The sequence below is a fragment of the Pelophylax lessonae genome (assembly GCF_965119305.1).
Source record: "Pelophylax lessonae genome assembly, chromosome: 5".
Lineage (NCBI taxonomy): Eukaryota > Metazoa > Chordata > Amphibia > Anura > Ranidae > Pelophylax > Pelophylax lessonae.
In genome coordinates this window covers 511,341,156-511,360,665 of record NC_138772.1, presented here as the reverse complement: position 1 = coordinate 511,360,665, position 19,510 = coordinate 511,341,156, and the positions used below count along the sequence as shown (strand labels likewise).

At 46.0% G+C, this 19,510-nt stretch overlaps 1 protein-coding gene across 2 annotated transcripts in view; it reads left to right on the top strand.

Moving 5' to 3' along the window:
• Window positions 1-19,510, top strand: part of ZHX2 (zinc fingers and homeoboxes 2) — a 112,081-nt gene that overhangs the window by 24,396 nt on the left and 68,175 nt on the right. The window lies entirely within an intron of this gene.

Here is a 19,510-nt window from a genome sequence, read left to right as displayed (position 1 = left end):
CTTGATGCAAGGGGGGTGGGGGGGGGGGTGCAAGTTGTTGTTGTTTTATGTTTTTTTTCTTTTGCGCAATTATTGTCTAAATTCACTCATCATGTTTATTATTTCCAGAATTCTGGTGTGATTTGTGTATTTCTCCCAGATATGTGCAGTAATCCAGTGGGAGACCTTCCTGTAATAAAGACCGCTCACTGCTGCTCTCTCTCCCTGTGCAGGGTGACTGGTCTTGTCTCCACCCCCTCCTGTAGTTTTCTGCAGGCAACCTGGAGAGGGTGGGGCCTACTAGGCCCCTCCCACAGCTCTGCATCCGCTAAATACAGCACAGTGATGATGTCACTGCTATTTTTACAAAGTAATAACTTGGTTTGCAAAGGCCTTTGGTGCACACAGTGGATTTCTATCATTTGTGGCTATTATTTAATGCAGGGGTCTCCAAACTTTGTAAACCAAGGGCCAGCTTACTGTCCTTCAGACTTTAGGGGGTCCGGACCCCATTGGGTGTAGAAAATGCCCCAGAGTAAATATAATGCCCTGGTGGTCAATAATTGGTGTCAGTGGGAAGAATAGTACCCCATCTTTGGTATTGGTAGAAGGAATATTGCACCATTCTTGGTGTCAGTGGAAGGAATGGTGCCCCATCATTGGTGTCAGTGGGAGGTATAGTGCCCCATGATTGGTGTCAGTGGGAGGTATAGTGCCCCATGATTGGTGTCAGTGGGAGGTATAGTGCCCCATGATTGGTGTCAGTGGGAGGTATAGTGCCCCATGATTGGTGTCAGTGGGAGGTATAGTGCCCCATGATTGGTGTCAGTGGGAGGTATAGTGCCCCATGATTGGTGTCAGTGGGAGGTATAGTGCCCCATGATTGGTGTCAGTGGGAGGAATAGTGCCCCATGATTGGTGTCAGTGGGAGGAATAGTGCCCCATGATTGGTGTCAGTGGGAGGTATAGTGCCCCATGATTGGTGTCAGTGGGAGGAATAGTGCCCCATGATTGGTATCAGTGGGAGGAATAGTGCCCCATGATTGGTGTCAGTGGAAGGAATAGTGCCCCATGATTGGTGTCAGTGGAAGGAATAGTGCCCCATGATTGGTGTCAGTGGGAGGTATAGTGCCCCATGATTGGTGTCAGTGGGAGGTATAGTGCCCCATGATTGGTGTCAGTGGGAGGTATAGTGCCCCATGATTGGTGTCAGTGGGAGGTATAGTGCCCCATGATTGGTGTCAGTGGGAGGTATAGTGCCCCATGATTGGTGTCAGTGGGAGGTATAGTGCCCCATGATTGGTGTCAGTGGGAGGTATAGTGCCCCATGATTGGTGTCAGTGGGAGGTATAGTGCCCTATGATTGGTGTCAGTGGGAGGAATAGTGCCCCATCATTGGTATCAGTGGGAGGAATAGTGCCCCATCATTGGTATCAGTGGGAGGAATAGTGCCCCATCATTGGTATCAGTGGGAGGAATAGTGCCCCATGATTGGTGTCAGTGGGAGGAATAGTGCCCCATGATTGGTGTCAGTGGGAGGAATAGTGCCCCATGATTGGTATCAGTGGGAGGAATAGTGCCCCATCATTGGTATCAGTGGGAGGAATAGTGCCCCATGATTGGTGTCAGTGGGAGGAATAGTGCCCCATCATTGGTGTCAGTGGAAGGAATGGTGCAGGACTTTTAAAATCGCAGAACACCCACTACATAGTATTTCATGCACTTTTTTTCCCCAACAGCTGGAGGGCCATAAGTTTAAGGATCCCTGCTTTAAATTAAAGGGTTAAAGCAGGCAGTAAGGAGGCAATATAATACCTCCTCACCGTATTCAGAGTGACCCATGTTCGCTCTTCAGAGGGCACTGTATGTGTAAAGTAAACAAGCCCTAAGGCAAATAAAAATTCATGGGTGTGATAGTACCAAAAAACCGACCACAGTCAGCTTTCACGCACTTGTGAACATTCAGAGATGCTATTCCCTAAAGATTTTGGTCATGTAGGCCTCAGGTGGCTTCTAACATTGTGAGGCCTACTATGGATGTGGTGCGCTCTGACTGAACTCTGTGTACTCTCTGTATAGGGGATCAGCACAGTGCGCTCTGACTGAACTCTGTGTACTCTCTGTATAGGGGATCAGCACAGTGCGCACTGACTGAACTCTGTGTACTCTCTGTATAGGGGATCAGTGCAGTGCGCTCTGACTGAACTCTGTGTACTCTCTGTATAGGGGATCAGCGCAGTGCGCTCTGACTGAACTCTGTGTACTCTGTATAGGGGATCAGCGCTCTGACTGACCTCTGTGTACTCTCTGTATAGGGGATCAGTGCAGTGCGCTCTGACTGAACTCTGTGTACTCTGTATAGGGGATCAGCGCTCTGACTGAACTCTGTGTACTCGCTGTATAGGGGATCAGCGCAGTGTGCTCTGACTGAACTCTTTGTACTCTGTATAGGGGATCAGCGCAGTGCGCACTGACTGAACTCTGTGTACTCTCTGTATAGGGGATCAGCGCAGTGCGCACTGACTGAACTCTGTGTACTCTTTGTATAGGGGATCAGCGCAGTGCGCTCTGACTGAACTCTGTGTACTCTGTATAGGGGATCAGCACAGTGGGCACTGACTGAACTCTGTGTACTCTCTGTATAGGGGATCAGCGCAGTGCGCTCTGACTGAACTCTGTGTACTCTGTATAGGGGATCAGTGCAGTGCGCTCTGACTGAACTCTGTGTACTCTTTGTATAGGGGATCAGCGCAGTGCGCTCTGACTGAACTCTGTGTACTCTTTGTATAGGGGATCAGCGCAGTGCGCTCTGACTGAACTCTGTGTACTCTCTGTATAGGGGATCAGCGCAGTGCGCTCTGACTGAACTCTGTGTACTCTGTATAGGGGATCAGCGCAGTGTGCTCTGACTGAACTCTGTGTACTCTGTATAGGGGATCAGTGCAGTGCGCTCTGACTGAACTCTGTGTACTCTTTGTATAGGGGATCAGTGCAGAGTGCACTGACTGAACTCTGTGTACTCTCTGTATAGGGGATCAGCGCAGAGCGCACTGACTGAACTCTGTGTACTCTCTGTATAGGGGATCAGCGCAGAGCGCACTGACTGAACTCTGTGTACTCTCTGTATAGGGGATCAGCCCGCCGTCCCGTCTGTCAGCGTTTTCTAACTTTCTGCGTCTTGCTTGACTTGAACAATGAGGCCTGCGTGTCCGCTGGCTGCTTTTTGGCGGCCCTGAGCTAGCTGAGAAGTTTACTGCGTCTATTGTTTGATGTCATGTAACAGGATCCGGGCTGCATGTGTTTTGTGACTTGGACAGCACTGCTTCAGTGGGTTGGTTCAATGCCATTTGTGCGCTTCATTTCCATTTATATCTACGTGGGAGCGCAGCTGTAATTTTACTTCTCCTTTATTGTAGATTAGCCGGACATACGCTACATGGTGTCCACAGGCAGATCAACGCTCTCAGGCTCCTCTGGTTACGGCTGCCGAGTGTTGGCAGCTGTGCTTTTTGTCCTGGTTTAGGCCAAACATTCTGTTAGGTGTCTGTTTTTTTTTTTTCTGTTTTTTGGGGGTTTTTGTTAAGTTTGAAAAATAATTTTAGGCCTGAAGATTACATAAGGCCCCCAAACATTACACACTCACAGGCCACCTATTAGTTACACTGTTCAATTGCTTGGTAACACAAATTGCTATTCAGCCAATCACATGGCAGCAACGTCCTACGTTTAGGCATCTAGACATGGTGGAGACAACTTGCTGAAGTTCAAAGCAAGCATCAGAATGGGGAAGAAGGGGGATTTAGGTGACTTTAAACATGGCATGGTTGTTGGCGCCTGAGTATTTAAAACATTTCTGATCTGCTGGGACTTTCACGCACAACCATCTCTAGAGTTTACAGAGAATGGTCCGAAAAGGAGGAAATATCCAGTGAGTGGCAGTTGCATGGAGGAAAATGCCTTGTTGATGTCAGAGGAGGATGGACAGACTGGTTCAAGATGATAGAAAGGGAACAGGAACTCCAATAACCACTCGTTATAACCAAGGTTTGTAGAATACCATCTCTGAACGCACAACACATCTAGACGTGAAGCAGAAGGGCTACAGCAGCAGAAGACCACACCGGGTGCCACTCCTGTCAGCTAAGATCAGGAAACTAAGGCTACAAATCGCACGGGATCACCAAAATTGGACAATAGAAGATTGGGAAAAATGTTGCCTGGTCTGAGGAGTGTCGATTTCAGCTGAGACATTCAGATGGTGGGGTCAGAATTTGGCATAAAAAACATGAAAGCATGGACCCATCCTGTCTTGTATTAACGGTTCAGGCTGGTGGTATAATGGTGGGGGGAATATTTTCTTGAACAACAAAAGAATATTTTATATGTTCACATTTTCTTATACTTAGTGTTAGAATCTGTTTTTATGGTTGCATATACTTGCTCTCTTCTGATTGCCCTTGATAATGGGTTATTGCGGCCATTTCCCTTTAAGAACTTATAAGGGGAGGAGCCGCCACATCGCTATATAGGTGTAAGGGCATTCTTTAGGGTGGTGAGACCTGAAGGAGGCCACGCCTCCGAAACGCGTAGTCCTTGGCAACCATAGTGGTGTCATGCTTGTGGACCCGATTGTAGATCTCCCCTCTGTGTATCCGCACTGGTGTCTCTATTGAGCGGCTACTCGATCCATCCCTGCAGTGTGTGTGCGGCAATGGCTGGACCGTGCGCAGGCGCACTACACAGTCTCCTCGAGGCGGAAGGTTCACTCCGGATGTCACGGGTTGGTTTGTGCAGGACGAGCGGCCGAGCCGGCGGAACGGAGAGGAGAGTGTTAAGCCCATGGAACATCGGGGATCTGATTGCTGTGCATGATATCTCTTATGCTTGTGAGTACCCGTCTTTATGGCTTCATAATTCATCAATAAACGGTGTTATGCTAGGGCTAGGGTTGCACCGAATGTTCGGCGGCCGAAATTATTCGGCCGGAAAATAGCCAAAAAAAGCACTTTCGGTCTTCGGCCGAATAAGTAAATAGGCCGAATAAATTTTGCCGAACAAATTTATTGCCGGTATCACGGTTATTAACATGGCCCGATATCGTCGTGGTGGGTGCACGGTGTATTCTGGCTGGTCTGGGCCGCCGTATCTGTGTCTCATCGGCTCCTCCTGCTGTCTGTCACGGTCACCCACACTGTCTGCTACTGGCCGAGCCGAGGCGAGCGGCTGCCAGTTGGTTTGGAGCAGTGTGGGTGGGCGGGCTTGTGGGGCGGAGGCAGAGCCATCGAACGAGAGCGGCGGAGTCGGACTCGGCGGAGCAGCTTCAGGCACCACGTGAGTTAGTTTTATGATGACTCAATAGCGGTTCATACTATGATGACACCTATTATTCATTTTCCTGTTATGTCTTATCTGCCAAATAATTTGCCATTATGCCCAGCCATTTTTGGGATTTGTGCAGTTTGTGCACCTCTGCCAGGCAGCATAGACAGTCACTGACTGGAGTGTGATTGTAAAGCAGTGTGGGGAACTACTAATACTAAGTGCACAGAAATCACTGCAAATCCCAGACTGCATCAATGTTAATCTAGGCTCAGGGCCCATTACATTAACCGAGGACAACACAAATGCACCTGCATTTCATTACATTTCCGCACATTTATGTGTATTGCTATGGGCACTTCTATGCATTTTTATACATGTGTGTTTTTTTTTTTTTTTTTAAAAGGTATTTTTCCTAAGACTCAACTGTTGTAGGCAAGAGGTTTGTTGCCTTTATGCACATTTATGTGTGTTCTTGTATGCAAACGTCTGCATAAAATCACACATCTCTGGAACACCGATACAGTGCTCTGGTGTGAACATGACACATAGAAAACAATACAATTTTTACCATTTAATTATTGTAATGGTGAAAAAATTGGCAAAATAAATGGAAAAAATGTGAAACACCGCGTTCGGTATTCGGCCTTCGGCCAAGCATTTCATTTCGGTGCATCACTAGCTAGGGCGGTTGTGCACTCTGTCCTTTTTGTTTCTTCAGATATTTTCTTGACACACTTTGGACCACTTAGTACCATTGAGCATCGTTTTAAAAGCCACGGCCTACCTGAGTATTGTTGCTGACCATGTCCATCCCTTTATGACTACACTGTACCCATCTTCTGATGGCTCCTTCCAGCAGGATAATGCACCATGTCACAAAGCTCCAATCATCTCACCACTGGTTTCTTCACCGTGATAATGAGATCACTGTACTTCAATGGCCTCCACACTCACCACATCTCATCCAATAGAGCACCTTTGGGATGTGGTGGAAGATTGGCATCATGGGTGTGCAGCCGACAAATCTGCAGCAACTGTGTGATGATATCCATGTCAATATGGACCAAAATCTCTGAGGAATGTTTCCAACACCTTGTTGAATCTATGCCACGAAGAATGAAGGTAAAAGGGGGTCCAACCCGGTACTAGCAAGGTGTACCTAATAATCAAGTGGCCGGTGAGGGTATATTTTCTAAAAGCAGCAGACACCCTACCCTAGACCAGATTTTCAACACAGAGGAACCCTTGAAATAATTTTTGGTCTCAGGGCACCCCTGCTAAAAATGAGTAGATCTATAACTCAAAATACATTAGTGCAGGCGTCTTCAAACTATGGCCCTCCAGTTGTTCAGGAACTACAATTCCCATCATGTCTAGTCATGTCTGTGAATGTCAGAGTTTTACAATGCCTCATGGGATGTGTAGTTCCGCAACAGCTGGAGGGCCGTAGTTTGAGGATCCCTGCATTAGTGTGATGGTCAGTGGGAGGAATATTCCTTACATGTGTGGTCATTAGGAAGAATTCCCACCTTACAGATCGCTAAAAAGATGAATGGTGTCAGAGGGAACTTATTTGAGAGGCCGAAATTGCTTGTTGCTCCAGGAACCCCGAGCCTCCTCTGGAGGAACCCTGTTCTAGAGGTTGTTGGGAGTTTTTTAGCTGTGGCTGATTGACTTCCCATCGGATGGGGTCTTCTGGGGTCGGTGCCACTTGGTAGAGTTAGTTGCATGAAGTCAATGATCTCTTTGGTGTCTGTAGAGATGGCGATTTTTACCATCATTGTACGGCGGGGTTCACACCGGTGCAATTCCAGAAGTGACTCGGTTCGCACAGAATTCAATGACAATTAAAATCGCATTGATTTCAATGGTGCCCACTCATGTCAATGCAACACAACTGTGATATGACTGGGGAAGGTACAGGTGCTACTTTGGTGTGATGCAGTGCAGTTTTGTGCTCCATAGACTTCAATGGAAATGCACCAAAAAGGCATTTTTTTGGCAGTTTTTTTGTATAGCCTCCTTCTCTTACAAAAAAACGCATCTGCATGAAAAACGCACTACAAAATCGCCCTGAAAATCATATCAAGTTGCAGCTGCATTAGTATGAACCTAGCCTAAAGGTTGCATTCTTCTCACTGACCACCTATGTAAGGAGCATTCTTCCCACCGATCACCAATGTAAGGGACATTCTTCCCAGTGACCACCAATGTAAGGGGCATTCTTCCCACCGACCTCCAATGTAAGGAATATTCTTCCCACTGACCACCAATGTAAGGGGCATTCTTCCCACTGATCACCAATGTAAGGAGCATTCTTCCCACTGACCACCAATTTAAGGGACATTCTTCCCACTGACCACCAATGTAAGGGACATTCTTCCCACTGATCACCAATGTAAGGGGCATTCTTCCCACTGATCACCAATGTAAGGAGCATTCTTCTCACTGACCACCAATGTAAGGAGCATTCTTCCCACTGACCACCAATGTAAGAGGCATTCTTCCCACTGACCACCAATGTAAGGGGCATTCTTCCCAGTGACCACCAATGTAAGGGGCATTCTTCCCACTGATCACCAATGTAAGGGGCATTCTTCCCACTGACCACCAATGTAAGGAACATTCTTCCCACTGACCACCAATGTAAGGGGCATTCTTCTCACTGACCACCAATGTAAGGAGCATTCTTCTCACTGATCACCAATGTAAGGGGCATTCTTCCCACTGACCACCAATGTAAGGAGCATTCTTCCCACTGATCACCAATGTAAGGGGCATTCTTCCCACTGACCACCAATGTAAGGAACATTCTTCCCACTGACCACCAATGTAAGGGGCATTCTTCTCACTGACCACCAATGTAAGGAGCATTCTTCTCACTGATCACCAATGTAAGGGGCATTCTTCCCACTGACCACCAATGTAAGGAGCATTCTTCCCACTGATCACCAATGTAAGGAGCATTCTTCCCACTGACCACCAATGTAAGGGGCATTCTTCCCAGTGACCACCAATGTAAGGGGCATTCTTCCCACTGATCACCAATGTAAGGGGCATTCTTCCCACTGATCACCAATGTAAGGGACATTCTTCCCACTGACCACCAATGTAAGGGGCATTCTTCCCACTGACCACCAATGTAAGGAGCATTCTTCTCACTGATCACCAATGTAAGGGGCATTCTTCTCACTGATCACCAATGTAAGGGGCATTCTTCCCACTGACCTCCAATGTAAGGAACATTTCTTCCCACTGACTGCAAATGAATCCATTTTTGCAAGAGTCCGCAAAGGCCTGACAACGGTTTCAAGGGTCCCTTTGGTCAAAAACGGTTGAGAGAGAGACGGGCTGTCCATAATACACACAGAGAAAACATGAGCCAAGTAAGGGGAGGCGGCCTGTTTTGGGTGGACCTGCTTGGCTCCTCCCACAGCTCTGCTCTCTGCACAGACTCTGTACAGCACAGTGATGTCACCACCACTTTTACATGGTAATATCTGTGTTTGCAAATATGATTGTGTACACAGAGTGGATTTATATCCTCTGTGGCTATTAAGAAATAAATTTAAATGAAAAATGTTTTGACTGGAGTCTAGATTTAAAACGGGGTAGACGTTGCTTTTTTAATTGGAGGTGGGGGGGGGGGGCTCCTTGGCAGGGAATCATTGTCTTTGAATCACTTTAATTATGTTTTTCCAGTCGTCGGTGTCCTTTTATAACTTTAGGTTCCTGTATTTACCACCCCCCCACCCCCCATAGTGTGCGATCCCTCTACTGTTCACTCCGGTTGTCCTCCTTCAGTATGAGCGGACCCGAGGGCTCCTCAGGCTTATTAGTACACGCTGTAGTACTGCAGTGACTTATTAGATTCCAGGCACATTGCAGTCGTGGAGCTGTGGGAAGTTGATGCTGCAGCAGATGAAAGTGGATGGGCATTCTAATCAATGGGAGAGCGGAGGAGACGCAATGAAAACCAGCCTCCCTCCGTGCGTTTAAGTTTTATGGCACTATCACATTCAGACCTTCGATTTTCTCAACCGGCCAATAGCTGGAGAAGTGGGCTTAAAGTAGACAGCGATCAACAATGTTTATAGACATGCAAGTTTTGATAAAAGCAATTTATTGTAGGCCAAGTACAATCCCCCCCAAGGGATGTACTTCATGTATCCGGTGCATCAGAGTAAAATGTCTGCTAAAGACTAGTTTGTCTTCTTTATAAAGCAGACACAGCTGCTGGGTAGAAGATCCTGTCCCATGCCAGCATGCTGCAAGGAAGAACCCTTGTTGTTTGGAAGCAGGAGTCTCTCTCCAGAGGTCAAACGCCCCTTGCTATGTTGGTAAAAGTCAGTCTACCTCAAAGTGATATATAATTCACATCCAACTGAACCTTTCAGGTAGGGTTGCACCGGTATCGGTATCTATGCTGATAACAAGTATTTGCACTCGTGTTCATGCAAATGCTTCAATACCCAAAACTGATACCTTTGCAGTGCAATTTGAGCCTATACAAAATGAATGGGCTCAGATTGCACTGCAAAGAATTGCATGTGATTTGAAGAGGAATGAGGTGCGATTCTTGAATCGCATGCAGTTTCCCCCACCGCTTCCGTGTGACCCCAGGATGCGGTATGGTAAACCGCATACGATGCAAGCTGGGATTGCACTGCTCTCCTGTTCAAATTGCATGTGATTCTTTGCAGTGTGATTTGAGCCCATTCATTTTTGTATGGAGGCAAATCACACTGCAAATTATTGGTACTCGTACTCACCGATTAAAAAAAAAATCGTGGTTGGTGTTTTTTTTTTTTTTTTTTCCTCACCAATAAAAAAAAACTCTTGGTGCAACCCTAATTTCAGGTGCATCAAAGTTAAAAGATGTGCCAAGTCTTGTTTTTTCTTTAGAAAGCAGCTGCAGCTGTTGAGTAGAAAAGCCTGTCTCCTGCCAGCATGCTGCAAGGAAGGACCCTAGATCTTTGTTTGGAAGCAGGGGTCTCTCTGCAGAGGTCCATTATGCCCCCTGCTAAATCAGGCCTATAGCGCTGTAATCTGCAAATATCTTACTGCCTACTGGTTGGAGAGCTCTGGGTGTTAGACCTGTGCAGTGGGACCGCTGCTTCCATAAGGGTTGTTCTTTGCAGGAGAGAAGGCTCACACTTCCCACTGATTGAAGAGCTCTGACTTAGTAGATAGGGGTGTTGGACCTGTGCAGAGGGACCGCTGCTTCCATAGGGGTTCTTTGCAGGAGAGGAGGCTCACACTTCCTACAGGTTGGAGAGCTCTGACTTAGTAGATAGGGGTGTTGGACCTGTGCAGAGGGGCCGCTGCTTCCATAGGGGTTGTTCTTTGCAGGAGACAAGGCTCACACTTCCCACTGATTGGACAGCTCTAGTTCTGACAAAGGCTATAGGGCAGTGATGGCGAACCCTGGCATCCCGGATGTTTTGGAACTATATTTCCCATGATGCTCACGCACTCTGCAGTCTATTGGAGCATCATGGGAAATGTAGTTTTCAGCACATTTTTGAGATTCATCTAAAAAAAACACTAGCCGTGATAGTGCGAGAATCCATACAATAGAAACCCAACACGCGACGGCATCTGGAAAGCATAATCGAACAGGACGATAACGCATCAATAACGCATGTTAAGTGGATGTAAATCCCCATTAATGAAATCTGACCTGGGCACATATATCTGTAGTGTTTATTTATCTCTGTCCAAAGCTCTAAGTCCTGTGTCTTTCTGCTGCTCTGTTCCTATGTTATCAGTATGATAACTTCTGACAAGCTCCCCGACGCAGGAGATAAAAGCAGCTGGAAATTTGTGTTGGGGAGGTAACTTGAAGACAAATAAGCAGAGAGCTGGTCTATTCACAGCACAGCTTGCGCCGATGACGTCATCGGGGCAGTATACAGCAAATATCTCCTAAACGCTGTAAGTTTAGGAGATATGTACAGTACCTATAGGTAAGCCTATAATAAGGCTTACCTATAGGTACAAACACTACAGGGGGGTTTACAGCCTCTTTAACGCAATAATCAGCGTCCATGGTGTATATCAAATGTTACAGCATGTTAAAAGGATGCCTAAAAGAAAAGCAGTAAGACTCGGTTCACGCCATACAGGTGCAACCAAGCGCATGCGTGTTTTGGGTAGGGCAGCAGTGGACTACCCCTACATGTGTGCAACATGAAAATGAAGTCCATAACTTTGTTCCAAAAATGTGCCGCCGCACCAAACTGAATAGTGCTGCAGCACCATGTGGTTTGGCACACCTGAAAATGTATGTTTGCAGATGTGTGGGGGTGCCATTAATAAATCATGGTACGTTTTGAGTCTGCTAAATGGCATTGCATTTCTATGGGTTCAGGAAAGCGCTTGGTTTTGCGCACTTTCCCAACACGCTGTAATGTGAGGCTAGCCTAAAGCTATGGGAACACAACCTTTTGTAGTATGGGTTGTATATTTTTTCATTATTTTGTTCATATTGTGCCTTTTTTTTTTTTTTTTTTTTTAACCTCTTATGGCATATTTGAGATTTTCCAGGGTTTTCCGATTGTGTATTCACAGTTATTAGGACTTCAGAGGCGATCGTATGCGAAATCTGCGCTCATTCTTCTTTAAGCTGGGAATTGCCTGTCACCGGATCCTGTATTCTGTTAAACAATTTCCTCCATTGCTTGCTGTGAGTGGCGTTCTGAAAAGCAATTTTCACTTTGGAGGAGACACTGTGTGCGTTGATTGGCCATTTGACCATCTAGTGGGGTGTTTGTACACCAGAGCTGATTAATGAGAAAATTGGTGGGCCGGGGACGGTTATTGAGAAATAGAAATATTACCGCTCTGGGCTCTATGGGGGGCTGCCAGGAGCGGGGAGGTTTTCAGTGTGTTTTTTTTTCTTTTCTGGGTTTAGAATAGCAGTCGGCCAGGTCCTGTTATTGATGAAAGGTCCTGGAAAATACTATTTAGCTGTTGGTGACAAACGGGTTGTACTGTAAATAGGGTTGTTTGCTCCAGGGGCCAACCAGAAACCAGCTGACGGCCCAGTCCTAGGGTCATTCGTTGCACTTACCTGATTTGCACAATGTTAAAGTGAACCTGACGGGCATGTTAAACCTCTTAAAGCAGGGTGGCAGATATTTTCTTATATATATTTTTTTTTCCTTTTTTGTATTTCAATTTTGTTTTACCCCAAATCTTCATTTGCACAGGCATCCTCAGGCGTAGAGTACATCCATGTGAAGGGCCATCATTGGCTGTACGGGATGCACGTGTGTTTTCCAAATCCAGGCAGTCCCATTCATATCTATTGGGACTCAGCGGCCGAACGAACACAGACGCTGCTCCCTATTTGACATCCATGCGGGTGCCTGTCCCCAAACGCAGACAGTAAACTTTTGGGGACACGACTGCACATGCTATACGGTAGGTACAGACCGCTGTACTGAGTGTCTGCAGGAGCCTGACAGTGCACCTGCTATCTGCTGATCGTGTCAGCAGGTTTCAGCCAATGATTCATGACTGAGACCTGGTGATTGGCTGTGTTGGCAAACACATGGCTCTGTACTGAGGAAACGATCTGTTTGTTTCTTCTCTCTGCAAATCTGGGAGAAGGAACAAACCGATATTTAGTAAAAAGCAGCACATAATACACAGGCAGGGATCGGGATAAAGGGGCAATTACAGCGGCCCTTTACGCTGTGATCGCTCCGTCCTATGAAGTGATTACTTGTCAACAACTTGGGATAATACCCCGTTCAGCTCGCGCTGCTGTAGTATTTCTCTCTCCTCTCCCCTCCTCTCCTCGCATGCTGTATTGGTTGGGGAAGTGGGGACAGAAACACCACAGCAGCGAGTGTTGGCACGATCCTGAGTGCCACTACAGTGCTCATCAGTGCCTTGCGATGCCACTACAGTGCTCATTGGTGCCCTACGGTGCCACTACAGTGCTCATCAGTGCCTTGCGATGCCACTACAGTGCTCATTGGTGCCACTGCATTGCTCATCAGTGCCCTACGGTGCCACTAAAGTGCTCATCAGTGCACTATGGTGCATGCTTATCAGTGCCCTACACTGCCATCAGTAAGTGCTCATCAGTGCCACTAAAGTGCCCTATTAGTGCCCATCAGTGAGTGCTTATCAATGCCACCTTATCAGTGGACCCTCCTCAGCGCCCATCAGTGCCATAAAATGTTGTGTAAAAGATGCGTTTTCGTTTTCTTTCCACATTTTTCAAAAACTTGCGGAAAACAATGACATGTTCGAAAGACTCATTATGCCTCGTAGAATATACTTTGGGGTGTTTGCTTTCCAAAATAGCGTCAGTTTGTGGGTGTTTCCATTGTCCTGGTCCTCCAGGACCTTTAAAAATTTAATGGGTAGTCAAAAAATAATTTTATGTTCCTAGAACGCCTGACAGTGCTTCCTGAATGTTGGGCCTCTGTATGTGGCCAGGCTGTGTAAAAGGCTCACACATGTGGTATCTCCATACCCAGGAGGAAAAGTAGAATGTGTTGCAAGTATGCCTATGCCATGTGTGAGAAATAACCTGGTAATATAACAATTTGTGGGGAAAAAAAAAACTTTGTGCAAAGAATTGTGGGAAGAAATGGCTTCAAAAAGCCTGCCATGCCTCTTACTAAATAACTTGAACTGTCTACTTTTCAAAAAGGGGTAATTTAGGGGGTATTGGTAATTTCCTGGCTTGTTAGTGTCTCAAGAAATGAGATAGGCTGTCAGTACATCAGGTGTGATTAATTTTCAGTGATTGGCACCATAGCTTGTAGACTCTATAACCTTCACAAAGACCAAATAATATACACTGTCACTGATTTGGGTTTGGGTTATTTTTACCAAAAAATTTAGCAGTACAAATTTTGGTAAAAATTTATGAATAAACATTTCTAATTTGCAAAATTTTATAACTGAAAAGAAGAAAATGCATTTTTTTTATTTTATTTTTTTTTTTTTACAAAATTTTCAGATTTTTTTTATTTTTTATTTCTAGTGCCAAAATAAAAAAAAGCCAGAAGGGTAAATAATAACACCAAAAGAAAGCTCTATTTGTGTGGAAAAAAATGTCATATGGGTGCAGTGCTGCATTGATGGGTAGTTGTCACTCAGAGTGTGAGAACGCTGTAAATTGTCTTGGTTAGGAAGAGGGTATAAGTGCCCAATGGATAACTGAGTTGAGCTTTAGGCTCCTTTCACACTTGTGCAACCTAAAAGATGCGATTTTGACTAGACTTGAAGCAATGCCTGTGTAATTTTGAGGTCTATGTACCTCAAAATGCATCAAAGTCGGTATAAAGTAGTGAAGGGACTACTTTGAAGTCGCACAGATATGAATGGTACTCATTGGAAATCATGGAGTACGACTTGTCATGCGTCCCAGGTCGCACAAGTTTGAAAGGAGCCTTAAAGCCCAACTTCAGCCAAAAATCTATTCACAGGGTGGTTAGAACCTCTGTAGGTTGTTTGCTTTTTTGTGATTTTTCTTTTGCTTTTGGTTTAGTGACACCAGAGCACAAATGCCAGAACTGGTGTTACAGGGAAAATCCACAGCAATGACAAACTGATGGGAAATTCCAGACCTGCATCTTTACAAGAATTTGCAAAGAATTGTGGCTACCTCTACCAAGGTTTGCTTCCCGTACCCCTGACCCCGTCATTGGGATAGAAAGGTGTGAACAGTAATGTTAGTGAGACATAAAACCAGCTTATATCGTCTGATGAGTTCCTTTCTAGTTACTGAAGATGACTTTGTTTGGTGGCCATGTGTCGGAGCTTGGCATTGGTGGTTTCCTGGAATTCTCCCTGAGCTGTATCTGCCTTGTAAAAACAATTTAGGAGTAGCTTGGCTCTGCTTGTCTTTGGAAGATGTGCTTCACCAGCTGCTGAGGTGATATCCTATCGCCACACTTCCAGAAGTCATCGGGTTGTCTCTATATTAAAGGCCCACCACTCTATCCAACATGGATGTCTATTTTGGATGGACACCAATAGGTTGAATCGGCTGTCCATCTCTGGGGCCCTGAGTGGTCAGATTTCCCCAAGTCTTTGTCTCCATTCAGAGAAGGGAGCCTCTTCCACCACGACATGATGATGATGATGATGGTCTCACTCTTACCTGCAGGTAACTTTCTTCTGACCTGCTTTAATTCACTTTTGCATTCCCATAGACTTGTGTGGAGTGAGAATGACATCCAGACTTGAACAAAAGCCCGCTGACACATGACCTTAACCACTTAAGCCCCAGAAGATTTTACCCCCTTCCTGACCAGGACCTATTTTGCCATTCGGCACCGCGTTTAACGGACAATTACGCGGTCGTGCGACGCTGTACCTAAACGAATTTGACGTCCTTTTTTTCCCACAAACAGAGCTTTCTTTTGGTGGTATTTGATCACCTGTGCGATTTTTATTTATTTTTTTTACTTTTTGCGCTATAAACAAAAAAAGAGCGTCAATTTTGCAAAAATAACAATATTTTTCACATTTTTTTATATGAAATTCCCCCGAAAAATGTAAAAATCCAAATTTTTTTAACATTTTAGGCCGATTTGTTTTCTGCTACCTATGTTTGGTAAAAAAAAAATCGGAAAAAGCGTATTTTGATTGGTTTGCACAAGTTATTGCGTTTACTAACTAAGGGAAATATTTTTGTCTTTTTTTTTTTTTTTTTTTTTTTTGCGGTACTGCGACTTTGCGGCGGACAGATCGGACCCTTGACTGACTTTTTTGACACTTTTGGGGTTACCAGTGACATTACTACAGTAATCAGTGCTATACATATGCACTGTTACTGTAAAATTACACTGGCAGTGAAGGGGTTAACTTTTTTGAGAGGGAGGGGTTATGTGTGTCCCTAGGGGCGTGATTCTAGCTGTGATTGGTTGTGGCCTGAGGTGTAGGAACAGTGATCAACGGTCCTACATAGTAGAACTGTATGATCATCATTCATACACCGGGGAGAATTACAGGCGGCTTGTTTACATTAGCCGCCTGCCTTTCTCCCCCTCTAACGGACGATCGCAAGTGAACGGCGGACATTGGGTCCGCCGGGCACATGCGCGCGGGGGGGGGTTCGTGAGCGCGCGGGAGCGCGCCCCCCTAGACCCTCACGTCGCTTTACCTGTGAGGGGCTGACTGCCGCAGTAAATATACTGACGGCAGTTGGCAAGTGGTTAAAGCTGTATGAAACCTAAAACCAAAAATGGAATATATTGCAGCTTCCCAATCGTTAGATGTGGTGGCTGCATTCGTTTTCTATTTTCTCTCTGTGTTCACCTGGGAATCTGGTTAAACACCTGCTGTATTAGAGTGCCTCCCACTATGGATGAAGGAGCACAGGGGGAACCTTTAGTCAGCAGCATTGTCAGTCAAGTGTAAGATGGATTAGCAGATTTAAATACACTAACTAATTGAAGCTAAAGCTGGCCATCCAGTACATGGATCGACATTTGATCAGTTCAGCAGAGACCAGACAAATTTAGATCCATGTATCGCCACTGACCGGGGGTTGTACAGAAGTCAATCTACCGTTCCCCTTCTGTATGACCGTCCTGTCGGATTTTCCCCACTCCATCAGTGCTGCAGGCTATAGCCTGCAACACTGATCAGTGTATTGTGACAGCAGGGAAGTCCCTCGTTCTGCAGCCATCACATCTAGGAACTGGTAATTTGTAATATATTAAATGTTTTGATTTGGGTTTAATACTTTGAATTGAAACGCTCAAACTCATTTGATAGCGCTAAACCCTCTTCACTGTTACTTCTCTTCCTGCACTCCCTTCTGCTTAACAAGGCCCTGAGTCTAAACGCTGTGTGATGCCTGTGTCCGTTTGTGTCAGGGCTTACAGAGGGTTAATATTTACTGTATCGGAGCTTCCACAAGGTTAGTGGTTGCTGGGTTGGAGCTTACACAGGCTTAATAAATGCTCCATCAGTTTGTGTTGGAGCTTACACTGGGTTAATTGCTGTTTTCGGAGCTTACACTGGGTTAATAAACATGGTGTAGTCTTGTGTCAGAGCTTCCACAAGGTTAATGATCGCTTAGTCTGAGCTTACACAGCTAAGTTGTTGGAGCTTACACAGGGTAACTGCTGTCAGGTCCTACACAGGGTTAATAAACATGGTGTCATGGGGATAATGACCTCAGTGTTGGAGCTTACATGGGTTTATGATCGCTGTGTCAATATGTGTTGGAATTTACATAGGATTATTAAATGTTTTGTCAGAGTTTACACAGGGTTTATTTTGTTTCTGTTAAAAAATGTGTGTGTGTGTGTGAGCTTACACAGGATAATGACTGTGGTGACCGAGTTTACACAGGGTTAATGATCAATGTGTTCATTTATGTTGGCGCTTACACGGGGTAAATGAAATGTGTCGGTGCTTACACACAGGATTAATGACTGCTGTGTCAGAGCTTACACAGGGTAATGACTGCTGTGTCAGAGCTTACACAGGGTAATGACTGCTGTGTCAGAGCTTACACGGGGTACTGATTGCTGTGTCAGAGCTTACACTGGGTACTGATTGCTGTGTCAGAGCTTACACTGGGTACTGATTGCTGTGTCAGAGCTTACACGGGGTACTGATTGCTGTGTCTGAGCTTACACGGGGTACTGATTGCTGTGTCTGAGCTTACACGGGGTACTGATTGCTGTGTCTGAGCTTACACGGGGTACTGATTGCTGTGTCGGAGCTTACACGGGGTACTGATTGCTGTGTCGGAGCTTACACGGGGTACTGATTGCTGTGTCAGAGCTTACCCAGGGTAATGACTGCTGTGTCGGAGCTTACACAGGGTAATGACTGCTGTGTCGGAGCTTACACAGGGTAATGACTGCTGTGCCTGTTTTTGTTGGAGCTTACAAGGGTTAGGGCTCTTTCACACAGTCCGCCTCCGTAGGCGGATCCGTGCTGCTCAGCAGGGATCGGTACACAGATCCCCGCTGAGCCGACAGGTGACCGCTCCCTCTCTGCTCTGTGCGCGGAGAGGGAGGGGTCAGAGCCCCATGCATCTCTATGGGGGAATCGGAGGGGGGACTGACTATCCGCTCTCATCCGATCCCCTGGACGGATGGAAAATAGGGTTTCCATCCGTCTGGATATCATGGACAGGATCGGATACGGATGGCAGCGGGTGTCAGCGAACATGTCTTCGCTGACATCCGCTGCCCCATAGGGATCGGATGCATAGAGGATCCAATCAGATCCGCCTAAACAAGTAACAGGCAGATCTGATCAGATCGCTCGTGTGAAAGGACCCTTAATAATGTGTCGGTTATTAAATGTGTATGTTGGAGCTTATACAGGATAATGACTGCTCTGTCGGAGCTTACACAGGGTTAATCATTAATGTTGGTTTGTGTTGAAGCTTACAAGGGTTAATGATGGCGGTGTCAAAGCTTACACATCAGGTTTTTGGGCCTGGTGATTGGCCATTTAGGCGGAAGCTCTTCATCCTGGGGGGAAAGGTAAAAGGTCAGAGGTACTCCATACCTGAGAGAATAAGAGGAGGAGGGAAGTATTAAAAAGGTGAACGTTCTGACACAGTGCTCTTATTTTTATCCCCATTGCTCTAACCTAAGCTCCCCCTCCCCAGACTCATACTTACCATGACTGTGGCCTCTGGTGACGATGACATCCAGTGCCTCACCTCTCACCCTCCAGACTTCTGTAAGGCCTTGTCCTGAGGTGGGAAATGGTCAGGATGTAAACAAACACCGGAGGCCTTGGTCATTAGATTGAGGTAAATATGCGTCTGTGGAGGGGGAAGGGTGAGGTGGGTTAAAGTCAGCGTAAAGGGGCCAAAAGTATATAAAGGCAATATGTCTGCCAGTGAACTCCTCCTCTAAGAGAACCTGTCTCTGCTGTGCTTGTCCAAAGTGACAGGATCCTTTTCAAAGTTACCCCTCACTCCAATGAGGACTTCGTCTCTATGCTACATAGTGAATGGGCCTCTATCGGGAGACAAAATGGCTGCCGCCCCGCCTGTGGAAATAGGGAGGTTTCACATTCAGGATAGCTGAGGGCGAAGGCTGGAACTGCAGCAATCAGAAGAGATTCATTGCGGCTCTTTAACGAGGATGGAAAAAAAAAAAAAAACCTGTTTAATCAGTATTTTTCCACAGCCTTTAAACTACGCCGCAGCATATGGTCCTGCCGGCTTCTCTGGCAGGGAACGGATTTGTCATGT